The sequence below is a fragment of the Leucoraja erinacea genome, chromosome 2 (genome assembly GCF_028641065.1).
Source record: "Leucoraja erinacea ecotype New England chromosome 2, Leri_hhj_1, whole genome shotgun sequence".
Lineage (NCBI taxonomy): Eukaryota > Metazoa > Chordata > Chondrichthyes > Rajiformes > Rajidae > Leucoraja > Leucoraja erinaceus.
Genome location: NC_073378.1, coordinates 135,490,427 through 135,503,837, shown reverse-complemented (window position 1 = coordinate 135,503,837; position 13,411 = coordinate 135,490,427). Strand labels below are relative to the sequence as shown.

At 45.2% G+C, this 13,411-nt stretch overlaps 1 protein-coding gene across 3 annotated transcripts in view; it reads left to right on the top strand.

The window, feature by feature from the left end:
* The window catches only part of LOC129705593 (uncharacterized), a 60,703-nt gene that overhangs the window by 35,026 nt on the left and 12,266 nt on the right, over positions 1-13,411 (top strand). For 2 of the 3 annotated variants that reach the window (XM_055649201.1, XM_055649220.1), the window contains exon 3: positions 10,925-11,069. The gene's annotated coding sequence lies outside the window, so the exon portion shown is untranslated. Of the gene's footprint in view, positions 1-632; positions 930-10,924; positions 11,070-13,411 lie in introns of those variants that run through there. The other variant, XM_055649211.1, reaches the window with a different exon arrangement.

Sequence of the window (13,411 nt, the reverse complement as noted above, 5' to 3'; positions counted from 1 at the left end):
GAAAATAGGTGCAGGATTAGGCCATTTGACCCTTCGAGCCTGCACCGCCATTCGATATGATCATGGCTGATCATCCAACTCAGTATCCCATCCCTGCCTTCTCTCCATACACCCTGATCCCTTTAGTCACAAGGGCCACATCTAACTCCCTCGGTTGCCTGATAACAGATAAGAATATTGGTCGACATGCTTTGTCACATTTCTCATAGCCTCTATTCTTCCTCACACTGTGCTCCCAGCATGAGTTCATCATCATTCGCAAGAGACAAGCAGCTCTTGAAAATCTTCCAATCTTGTTCTCTAATTAGCAGTTTGGAGTTGGCCTCTCAACCCAACTCCCACTGGTATTAGCTTCAGCTATACGACCGTAACGTGTGTGTGAGTTACTTCACACACAAAGCATTTCAATATTATGTTATGCTTTATAACTCAGAATCCTTAGTGACTATGGTTACTCATTTAAACAGTCATGGACTTTGTCAGCAGCGTTTGCAGTACTTCTGGCTTTGTGTCACGTGTAAGAATCAGCAAATATTTCTGAGACGGTCCTGCAATGCTTATAAACTATTCATCCTTTTGAAAGAAAGCCAGTAACACCATCACCATTGTCTATTTACTTTAGACTTTACAGTTACAGCACGGAAACAGTCCCTTCGGCCCACCAAGTCCGCACCGACCAGTGATCACCCCATACACTAACCTACTAAGCACTCGGGACAACTTTTACAACTTAGCAAAGCCAATTAACTGCAAACCTGCACATCTTTAGAGTGTGGGAGGAAAGCAGAGCACCCAGAGAAACCCACGAGGTCACATGGAGAACGTACAAACTCCGTACAAACAGCACCCGTGGTCAGGATCGAACCCGGGTTTCTGGCGCCATTGAATCACCGTGCCCTACTCTGCTGTCACCCTTACTCTACTCTAAGGTAGTGATAATTTTCAACCACACCTTCATTTTTACTTTTGCCAAAATGCTTGTGTTTTTTTAACACATAATTAATTTTTACACACATAGAATTTTTTTCAACAAATATTTATTTGCAAAGATATCTCCACCAATTGTTCAAGAAGGAACTGCAGATGCTGGAAGTTCGAAGGTACACAAAAATGCTGGAGAAACTCAGCGGGTGCAGCAGCATCTATGGAGCGAAGGAAATGGGCGACGTTTCGGGCCGAAACCCTTCTTCAGACTGATCGGGGGTGGGAGGGAGAAGGAAAGAAAAAGGGAGGAGGAGGAGCCCGAGGGTGGGGGGGATGGGAGGAGACAGCTCGAGGGTCAAGGAAGGGGAGGAGACAGCAAGAGCTAGCAAAACTGGGAGAATTCAACGTTCATGCCATCCGGACGCAAGCAACCCAGGCGGAATATGAGGTGCTGTTCCTCCAATTTCCGGTGTTGCTCACTCTGGCAATGGAGGAGACCCAGGACAGAGAGGTCGGATTGGGAATGGGAGGGGGAGTTGAAGTGCTGAGCCACCGGGAGTTCAGGTAGGTTATTGCGGACTGAGCGGAGGTGTTCGGCGAAACGATCGCCCAACCTCCGCTTAGTCTCCCCGATGTAAATCAGCTGACATCTAGAGCAGCGGATGCAGTAGATGAGGTTGGAGGAGATACAGGTGAACCTTTGTCGCACCTGGAACGACTGCTTGGGTCCTTGAATGGAGTCGAGGGGGGAGGTGAAGGGACAGGTGTTGCATCACTTGCGGTTGCAACAGAAAGTGCCCGGTGAGGGGGTGGTACGGGAGGGAAGGGAAGAATTGACAAGGGAGTTGCGGAGGGAGCGGTCTTTGCGGAAGGCAGACATGGGGGGAGATGGGAAGATGTGGCGAGTGGTGGGGTCACGTTGGAGGTGGCGGAAATGGCGGAGGATTATTTGTTGTATTTTCCGGCTGGTGGGGTGAAAAGTGAGGACTAGAGGGACTCTCCACCAATTGTTCGGCACAATCTGTTCCAGAGCATCTGTGCCAACTGCCATGAGGTGCAAGTTGGACATACTGTACCTTACAGTTCAGATCCCTTTGCATTTGCTTGTTTTAGCCAGTTAATCCCTAGAATCGGACTTCAGTCTCTATTTGGCACGTGGTGATTAAAGAGCAAATGCACAATGGGGTCACCTACAAAAAAAATCAAGAGGCTTTCTGAGGGTGACACAGCGATGCAACAGTAGAGTTGTGTCAGAGACCGGGTTCCAGAGATCCTGACTATCGTCGCTGTCTGTACGGAGTTTGTACGTTCTCCCTGTGACGGCGTGGGTTTTCTCTGGCTGCTCCAGTTTCCTCCCACACTTCAAAGACATACAGGTTTGTAGGTTAATTGGCTTCAGTAAACACTGTAAATTCTCCCTGGTGTGTATAGTAGTGCTAATGTACAGGGGTCGCTGGTTAGAAGGCACTCCTTGGACCAAAGAGCCTGTTTTCACACTATCTCTAAACTAAACTAAACTAAATTAGCTAAAGACATTTTAAAGACAGCAGTACTGCCATATCCTACTAGATCACGGTCTGAAGTGATCCTGTTCCAATCCTGTTAGTAGCTGTGAGAAGATACATCGCGAGGGATGTTGGGCCTCGAGGCCCTGTCCTCATGGCAGCCACAAACCAGTTGCAGGTGATGGCAAAGGGAGGCGAGGGATACTTGGCAATCTCATGTATATGTGGGTGTTTGATCCTTAAGCCCACCCTAACGAGATGGTCTATCCTGATCAAGTCCCGTTCCATGCGAGGTGCAGGAAGATCAAATGGGTTCATAAGTGATAGCAGAATTACGCCATTCGGCCCAACAAGACTGCTCTGCCATTCTATCATGGCTGATCTGTCTTTCCCTCTTTGCCACATTCTCCTGCCTTCTCCCCATAACCCCTGACACATGTACTAATCAAGAATCTATCAATCTCTGCCTAAGTAACGGCCTCCACAGCCATCTGTGGCAAAGAATTCCACGAATGAATGAATGGATGAATGAATGAATAAGTTTATTGGCCAAGTATTCACATACAAGGAATTTGCCTTGGTGCTCCGCCCACAAGTAACAACGACATACAGTGACAGTTAGGAATGACTCAGAAAACACTAAACATTAATAATAAAACAAAATTGATTAAACATGTGAATGAAATAAAATACCAGAGCACAAGGAGGCTACAGATTTTTGGTTGTTGAATAGAGCAACTGCTCGTGGAAAAAAACTGCTTTGATTGTCTGGAGTCGCCTTCCAGAGGGAAGTGATTCAAAGAGTTTGTGGCCAGGGTGAGAGGGGTCAGAGATTACCGCTTCCTGGCCCTTGCAGTGTACAGTTCGTCAATGGAGGGAAGCTTGCAGCCAATAACCTTCTCAGCTGATCGGACGATTCACTGCAGCCTCCAGGTGTCGTGCTTTGGTCCAGACCATGATGGAGAAGGTGAGGACAGACTCTACGATGGCCGTGTAGAATTGGACCATCATTGCCTGTGGCAGATTGTGCTTCCTCAGCTGCCGCAGGAAGTACATCCTCTGTTGTGCCTTTTTGACTGTGGAGTCGATGGTAGCCCCCCACTTAAGGTCCTTGGAGATGATGGTTCCCAAGAACTTAAAAGATTCCACAGATGTGACTGGTGTTGTTGATGGTGAGTGGGGTGAGGGGAGGGGGAGCTCTCCTGAAGTCTACAATCAATTCCACCGTCTTAAGAACATTGAGCTCCAGGTTGTTGCGATGGCACCAGGACGCCAGCTGTGTCACTTCCTGACTGTAGGCAGATTCTTCCCCATCCTGGATCAGTCCAATCAGGGTTGTGTCGTCCGCAAACTTGAGAAGCTTGACAGAGGTGTCCGTGGAGGTGCAGTCGTTGGTGTAGAGAGAGTAGAGGAGAGGAGAGAGTACGCAGCCTTGCAGTGCTCCTATGCTGAGGGTTTGTGGGTCCGAGATGTACTTTCCCAGCCTCACATGCTGCTTCCTGTCCGTCAGGAAGCTGGTGATCCACTGACAGAGGGGTTCAGGCACAGTCAAAGTTTGGAGTGTAGTAGCTCTGGCACAATGGTGTTGAATGCAGAGCTAAAATTAACAAACAAAATCCTTGAATAGGACCCCTGGCAGGCTAGGTGCTGGAGGATGAAGTGCAGGCCCAGGTTGACTGCGTCATCCACAGATCTATTGGCCCGATATGCAAACAGCAGAGGGCCCAGCAGGGGGTTTGTGATATTTTTCAGCTTGGCCAACACAAGCCTTTCGAGGGTATTCATGACTACAGAGGTCAGTGAGACAGGCCTGTAGTCATTAAGACTAGTAATCCTTGCCTTTTTGAGTACAGGGACAATAGTGGAGACTTTGAAGCAGTCAGTGACAGTACAGGTTTGCAGGGACTGGTTGAAAATGTCTGTGTAGACCGGTGCCAGTTGTTCGGCACAGAGCTTGAGAGTAGAGGGGGAAACAATGAGATTTCTGGCTTTCTGGCTTCTGAACAGCCTCTCCACCTCCTCTATTTTTATTGTTGATGGAGAAGTGATGTTGTGCAGCATGGAAGGGACGGGTAATTGGGTGTGAAGTGATTGGAGAGGGGTGGATGGGAAAGGGTCCAGTCTTTTCAGACTGGAGTCTTGCTTAAAGTAGGTGTGACGTGATGATTGGGGAGGAGTGGCTGTAGAAGGGTCTAGTCTTTGTAGACTGGGGTCAGGCTGTGAGTGTGTGTGAAGTGCTGGTTGGGGGTGGGAAAGGGTCCAGTCTTTTCAGACTGGAGTCTTGCTTTAAGTAACCCTCTGACTAAAGAAGTTCCTCCTCATCTCCTTCCTAAAGGAACTTCCTTTTATATCTGAGGCTGTGACCTCTGGTCCTAGACTCTCCCACAAGTGGAAACATCCTCCACATCCATTGTATCCAAGCCAACGATCACAGCATGTAGTTCAGATTAAGTGCATAAAGAGGTTTGGAGCAGTGATGGGGAAACCAGTGATGAATTTTCCATTATTTTGATCATTGAAAACTGAGTCTGGCAAAGACTCTGTGCAAGACATTGATGCCACGGCCCAGCCCCTTTAATTAATGCCTTACACCTATCGCTGTTGGCTGTTATTTTGTGAGTATTCAACATAGCTATGGGTTACATCCACAAGCTCCAATTTATGTCAGGAAGGGAGGACACGTAATGTGTGACTTGTGGCATCGTTAGGTGCACGACCGACTCTGGGAAAATATCAGCCATGCCGAGGTGAATTGTGCACAAAGTACTGTCCAATATTCTGATCAGCCTGATTTCACCTGGAATTGATTGTCAGCATGAGTGGCCAATGTCGTTTCGCCGAACACCTTCGCTCAGTCCGCCTGGACCTACCTGATCTCCTGGTTGCTAAACAATTTTCTTCCCCATCCCATTCCCACATTGACCTTTCTGTCCGAAGCCTCCTCCATTGCATCTCTTTCATTCATTTGCTCGATATCTCTCTACATCACCGTCTACATCTCTCGTTTCCCTTTCCCCCCCGACTCTAGTCTGATGAAATGTCTCGACCCGAAACGTCACCCATTCCTTCTCTCCAGAGATACTGCCTGTCCCGCTGAGTTACTCAAGCTTTTTGTGTCTATCTTCAGCCAACGTCGTTTCTTTGGTTAAGAAAGGAAGCAGAGATAATCCAACGAATTCCAGGCCAGTGAGCTAATAATTTGAAGGGAATTAAATGTTTGAGGAGGTGATGAAGGTGAGGCGGTAGAAATTGCCCGTGTGGATTTCATCATTTCCATTAAAAGCTGCAGAGTACATGAGTACTATGTTTACATATTCTCATGTGATGCTGCAACTAAGAAATTCATTATTCTGTCTGGGACATATGCTAATAAAACACTCTTGACTCTTTGACTCTCGAGCTTCTTTCTTTCTAATATGATCTCATAACTACTGCTTCTGTTCATCTGCTCCGAAACACTCCAATCCCAATCATTTCAAAACTCCCTTGACCAGCATTACACTCTCTAAAACCTTGCTGTATGTTCAGAGCTTGCATCATTCTGCTCATCCATTGCCTTCATTCATTGGATCCAGGCCACAAATACCTCAGACTAAAAATTCTCATCCTTATGTTAACGTGCTCCAAGGCCTTGCTCCTCTTGAGTCTGGAACCTCTATTAGTTGTCCCATTTGACGTGAAGCCTGCTCTATTGATTTTACATTCTTGTGTGTGCTCAACATTAACCAGCCCACTTTTCGGAGAAATCTGGAGATACAATGAACTGCAGATGCTAGAAAACAAAGTGCTGGAGTAACTCCTGTGGGTCAGACAGCATCTCTGTATAACGTGGATAGGTGATTTTAGATCGGGATCCCAACCCAAAATGCATCTATCCTATTTATTCCCCTCATAATCACCTCTCATCCTTCTATGTGGAATACAATCCGAACAGGCAAAACCCCTCTCTTTTGCTCAGAGCTTCAAGTCATAACAAGAGGAGTATAGAAGTGAAGAGGTCCTTCTGCAGTTGTACAGGACCCTAATGATACCACACCTGGAGTATTGTGTGCAATTTTGTTCTCCAAATTTGAGGGAGTGCAGCGTAAGTTCACAGGGTTAATTCCCGGGATGGCGGGACTGTCATATGTTGATAGAATGAAGCGGCTGGGCTTGTATACTGCGGACTTTAGAAGGATGAGAGGGGATCTTACTGAAACATATGAGATTATTAAGTGTTTGGACACGCTAGAGGCAGGAAACATGTTCCCGATGTTGGGGGAGTCCAGAACCAGGGGCCACAGTTTAAGAATGAGGGGTAAGCCATTTAGAACGGAGATGAGCAAAAACGTTTTCACACAGAGGATTGTGAATCTGTGAAATTGTCTGCCTCAGAAAGCAGTGGAGGCCAATTTTCTGGATACTTTCAAGAGAGAGTTAGATAGGGCTCTTAAAGATAGCGGAGTCAGGGGATATGGGGAGAAGGCAGGAATGAGGTACTTGATTGTGGATGATCAGCCATGATCACAATGAATAGCGGTGCTGGCTCGAAGGACCTATTGTCTATTGTTTAATGCCCTGGCAGCATCCTCGTGAATCTCTACACTCGCTCCAACTTAACCACATAATTCCTGTAGCAGGGTGATCAAAACTGAGCAGAATGACCCAACTGTGGTCTCACTTGAAATCCTTTCAAACTTTGTGTTGGTTATGTGCAGTGCCAGATGGAACCCTGATTGCGTACTCCTGAGTGGCTCTCATAGACCATGGACTTTGCTCTCCTCCTTAGTACATGCAATAGTCAATGGAGTAGATGCCACACTGTGCAGCATTACACAGGCAATTGAAAGAACCTTGGACCATGAATCTTCCAATTGAAGATTGTGATCTTTATGTGTCGGGATGACTATCAGCACAGTTTTAATGTCATTACAATCACAATAATACTTTATTAGCCAAGTATGTTTTGCAACATACGAGGAATTTCATTTGCCAAGTCAGTCATACCAATAAAAAGCAACAGAACACACAAAATACATTTGAACGTAAACATCCACCACAGTGACTCCTCCACATTCCCCACTGTGATGGAAGGCAAAACAAGTTCAAATCTCTTCCCTTCTTTGTTCCCCCACGGTCGGGAGCCTCGAGCCCTCCGTTGACGGGACGATCTTACTCTCGTAGCCGGCAGCGTTTGGGCCCTCCGCGTCAGGGCGATCTGCATCGGGGGGATGTCAGCTCCCCCGCGCTGGACGATCGAACCTCGCGTTGGGGCTGGTCGAGAATCTGCTTAATTGGAGCTCCCGACTCGGCCTCTCCCGAGACTGCGAGCTCTCGATGGTAAAGTTTGCAGGCCGCGGTTGGAGCGACCTCAAGCAAGGGATCGCTCCAACCAGCTCCATCGATGTTAGGCCGCAGAGCGACCGGAGATACGACCCAGAGAACAATCGCAACTCCGGCAAGGTAAGAAGCTGAAAATATGTTTCCCCCGGCCCCCTCCCCCACCCACAACATAAAACACACCAGAGAACATTTACACACACTTTTAAAACACACAAAATCGTTTTTGTTTTCAAAGACGAAAAAACAGACTGTTGGCGGGGCTGCCAAGCCAAACAAACAAACAAACAACAACCACAAAAACTAGATTAACATCTAGTGAAGCAATTTCCAGACTAGATTTCTGAAGAAGGGTTTCGGCCCGAAACGTTGCCTATTTCCTTCGCTCCTTAGATGCTGCTGCACCCGCTGAGTTTCTCCAGCTTTTTTGTGTACCTTCAGAGAAATTAAGTTGCACATAAGTTCTTTTGACTCACAGTGAAGAGATACTGAGTAAAAATGATTACGCACAATAAAAAGGAACTGACATTTGCTTTTCTTTAATAGCCTTACTACTCTTGCCCCTCTTTCCTTTGTGTTTAATTGTAAAAGGATGTTACTTACTGGGTGACAGAACCATGCATTGTATTTTTCACATTAATTTAGATTGATAATTTATTTAGGAAAGCATTCAAGTAGTTAAAACATTATTGTATTTAAATTATTGACTGGCGTCGGTGTCTCACAGCTTCAGCAACCTAATTTTGATCCTGATCTCTAATGCTATCTAAGTGGAGTTTACACGGTCTCTACGTGGCTGTGTGGGTTTCCCCTACATTCTCCAGTTTCCACCCATGTTCCAAAGATTGATATTTTAAGTGACTCCTGCAAATTACCCCTGCTGTAGGTCAGCATATGAGAGAACAGGTTACAGGGGAATTCTAGAGGCATGTGGTTGAAGAGAGATCTGAGAGGCAGGATAGAGACAACAGGTCCATAAGATGGACACATGAAGCTCTGACCAAGAAAGCACACTATGCCTCCACTTCCTCAGAAGACTAAGGAAGTCCTGCATGTCTCCAACAACTCTTACCAACTTCTATAGATGCACCATCGAGAGCTTCCTTTTGAGATGCATCACAACTTGGTGGGAGCTGTGGATGTAGCCCAGTCCTTCACACAAACCAGCCTCCCCTTCACCGACTCCATCTATATTTCACACTGCCTCTGGAAAGCAGGCCACATAATCAAGGACCTTTTTCATCCCGGTCATTCCCTCTTCTCCCCCGTTCCCGTCAGGAAGAAGATACAAAAGTTTGAGAACATGCACCACCAGATTCAGGAACAGCTTCTTCCTACTGTGATCGGAATACTGAATGGTCCTTGCAAAAGCTAGTATGCAGTCCTGATCTCCCAACCTACCTCATTGAGGATCTTGCACTTTGTTATCTGCACTTTCTCTACAGCTATCATGCAATAATACTGTAACACTCTTTTCTGCACTCTGGCATTTTTCTCTTTGCACTTGGGTATGGTTTGATTATACTCATGGACAGTTGAATTTGACTGGACAGCATGCAAACAAAGTTTTTCACTGTATCTTGATACATGGTGACAATAGTAAATCGATACTAAAAGGTTGAACTGCTGCCTTCTATGTCATAATGAGAAGGGGGCAAATCAAACTAAAAATAAGTAATCGGACAAAAGCAATGTTCAATGGGATAAGCGTAAACCTTGCCCAGGTAAATTGGATCCATAAGTTGGTAGACAAAATTGTAACAGGACAACAAACTGGATTTAAGGAAGAAATTGTTCACATATGTTTGAAGCACATTCCCATGAGGGCCAGGGGACGAAGAAATACCCATAATTCCTGGAGTATGTAATTAGGCTCGAGCCTAAAATGGCTGCACATGACTGGCTTTCATAGCAAAAGGATTTGAGTATAGGAGCAGGGAAGTTCTACTGCAGTTGTACAGGGTCTTGGTGAGACCACACCTGGAGTATTGCGTACAGTTTTGGTCTCCAAATCTGAGGAAGGACATTATTGCCATAGAGGGAGTGCAGAGAAGGTTCACCAGACTGATTCCTGGAATGTCAGGACTGTCTTATGAAGAAAGACTGGATAGACTTGGTTTATACTCTCTAGAATTTAGAAGATTGAGAGGATCTTATAGAAACTTACAACAGTCTTAAGGGGTTGGACAGGCTAGATGCAGGAAGATTGCTCCCGATGTTGGGGAAGTCCAGAACAAGGGGTCACAGCTTAAGGATAAGGGGGGGAATCCTTTAAAACCGAGATGAGAAGAACTTTTTTCACACAGAGAGTGGTGAATCTCTGGAACTCTCTGCCACAGAGGGTAGTTGAGGCCAGTTCATTGGCTATATTTAAGAGGTAGTTAGATGTGGCCCTTGTGGCTAAGGGGATCAGAGGGTATGGAGAGAAGGCAGGTACGGGATACTGAGTTGGATGATCAGCCATGATCATATTGAATGGCGGTGCAGGCTCGAAGGGCCGAATGGCCTACTCCTGCACCTAATTTCTATGTTTCTATGTGTTGGGTCTTGAATGCCAGCAAGAACCAAGCTGATTGCAAAAGATTATGAAAATTGAGAAAAGAGAGGTGTAGAGACCCCTTGAGAAATTATTAGCATCCAACATACTTGAGAATCCAAAATAGTTCTCGAGGCACCTTAATAGTAAAAGGGTTGTACATGGAGGACAAAAATACGAACGTACACATGATGTTAAGCTCTTACATTGAAGCTACTAAATTCCAAAGTGAAGGCAGAGATAGTTGAGACGCTGGGTACATTAAAAACTGAAGGCATGGAGATATGAGAAAAAAGTGGCTGAATTTAATGTGGGTAGGTCTCCAGGACTTGATGTGGTGCATTGCAGGATTTTAAAGGAATCATGGGTGAAAATTGCTGGGAAGTTGATCAGAAATGTTTGAAGGTAGACAAAAATGCTGTAGAAACTCAGCGGGTGAGGCGGCATCTATGGAGCAAAGAAATAGATGACGTTTCGGGTCGAGACCCTTTTTCAGACGTCTCGACCTGAAACGTCACCTATTCCTTCGCTCCACAGATGCTGCCTCACCTGCTGAGTTTCTCCAGCATTTTTGTCTACCTTCGATTTTTCCAGCATCTGCAGCTGTTTCTTATACATTTTTGATGCTCTTTGTATACAGGAATTATACTGGAAAGCAGAAAATACTACTCCCGTGTCCCCAAGCCCAGTGACCATGCACCAGTCACCTTGGTGATCAGAAAGGTTTGATAATTGTTGATCTGGGACATGATCAATAGCCACCTGAACAGACCTGAATAATGAAGGTAAGTCAGCATGGATTGTTAAGGCTTAACCAGGTTTAACAATCCAATAGAGTTTTTCATTAGGTGATGGATAGAGATGATGAAGGGAATGCAAATGATGAAGTTAGTGTACATGGACTATCAGAAAGCTTTTGATAAGGTGATGCACAACAGGTTTCTCAGCAAAGTTGAAGCATGTGGGGTAAAAGGGACATTAATACCATGGATATGTAACGAACTGCGTGACACGGTGGCGTAGTGATAGAGTTGCTGCCTCACAGCGCCAGAGACCTGGGTTTGATCCTGACTACGGGTGCTGTCAGTACAGAGTTTGTATATTCTCCCTGTGACCACGTGGGTTTTCCCCGGGTGCTCCGGTTTCCTCCCACACTCCAAAGACGTACAGGTTTGGAGGTTAATTGGCTTCAGTAAAAAATTGTAAAGTTGTGCATTTTTCAGTTGTAAAATTGTCCCAAGTGTCGGCACTGGGCCTGTACTCGCTGGAGTTTAGAAAAATGACGGGGGACCTCATTGAAACATACAGAATAGGCTTGGATAGAGTGGATGTGGATGTGGATGTGGAGAGGATGTTTCCACTACTGGGAGAGTCTAGGAGCAGAAGTCTAGGACTAGAGGACTAGAGGTCATAGCTTCAGAATTAAAGGACGTTAGTTTAGGAACGAAAGGAGGAAGAATTTCAGAGGATGGTGAATCTGTGGAATTCTTTGCCACAGAAGGCAGTGGAGGCCGTCAGTGGATATTTTTTAGGCAGAAATAGATAAATTCTCGATTAGCACAGTTGTCAGAGGTTATGGGGAGAAGGCAGGAGAATGGGGTTAGGAGGGAGAGATAGATCAGCCATGATTGAATGGCAGAGTAGACGTAGTCTAATTCTACTCCTATTACTTATCACCTTATGTCCTGATGAATACAATACTATACCATTTATTGTCATTTAAACCTCAGTTTCCTGCATAAAACTTTATAGATTTTGGAATGATATTTTTGAAATATTTACAAAATTATTCAAGACAAGAATAGAACCTAATACTGAAATGATTATATTTGGTGTAATGGAAGATGGGAATAAATTGAACACATCTCAAAATCTATTCCTTAACTATGGTTTAATAATAGCAAAAAAATTAATACTTAAATTTTAGAAGGGTACATCAATACCAACGCTTAAAATGTGGATTGCAAGTATGTTGGACACCGCTCATCTTGAGGAAATGCGATTTCTCCTAATGGATAAATCAGACCAATTCATAACGAGTTGGTCTCCATTCGTCGTTTTTTTGGAATCATATGGTGCAACACAATTGTAAAAAATAACTGTTTCAGGACTGTACGAGGGTTGGTCAAGATTATAAATACTGATCTCCTTTTTTATTTTTTTTAATTTTCTTTTCTCTATTTTCTCTCTCAACTTTCTTCATTTACTCGTTTTCTTTCTTCACACACTATATATTTCACATCTTTCTATCCTTTACTATCTAACTTCTTTTTCTTATTCTCATCTTTTTTCAATGTAACAAAAAAAAAAGAAGTTGTATATAAAATGTATTATGAAAATATATATTAGGCACTTTGGTGCCATATGACTGTACTTACTTCTAATAAAATAAAATATTTTTTTAAAAAAAGAACCTCAAATGAAGTTCAAACGAAATTTGGTTTCTGCAGTCATACGACAGAAAATGTTGTATGACTTGATGTTTGAGCCCCCAGCGGAGAGGGCAAGTCCAGCGGCCGTTAAAGGCGATGTAAGGCCCCGCTCCAGGTCATTTTCAACCCCACAATTCGGGCGGGAGAAGTTGCCGTTGCAGGAACTCCATAAAGCGGTCTCCCACCAGGGACCGGCGAGCTCCCGATATCACCGTCCACCAGGCCTGCAGCCAGAGCCTCCAAAGCACCGGAGTCGGGTCGCAGCCGCGCGCCACCACAGCTCCTCCCGTTCCGAACTCGGTAGGTCCGCAGCTCCGCCCGGCTCCACGACTAGAGCCTCCTGCCAGAACGCTCCACAGTGCTAGGCCCCAACGACAACGGAGACCCGACAGGGAAAAGGTCGGGTCCCCCGTACAGGGAAGAGATTTAAAAGTTTCCCCCACCACCACCCCCCTCCCCTGCCTCCCACACATACCCATTTAAAAACAATTTTTAAAAAACACTACAAACTATACACTCAACGGGACAACAAAAAAAAAGACAGACGGACTGCAGAGGCCGTCGCAACGCCCAACATGAAAGTGGCAGAACAAGTTGAGGACACGTTCAATAAGTTATACACTGGGCTCAAGCAATAGAGGCATAGAGTATAATGATGAAACTTTATGAAATACTGCTCCAGATTCAACTGTGGT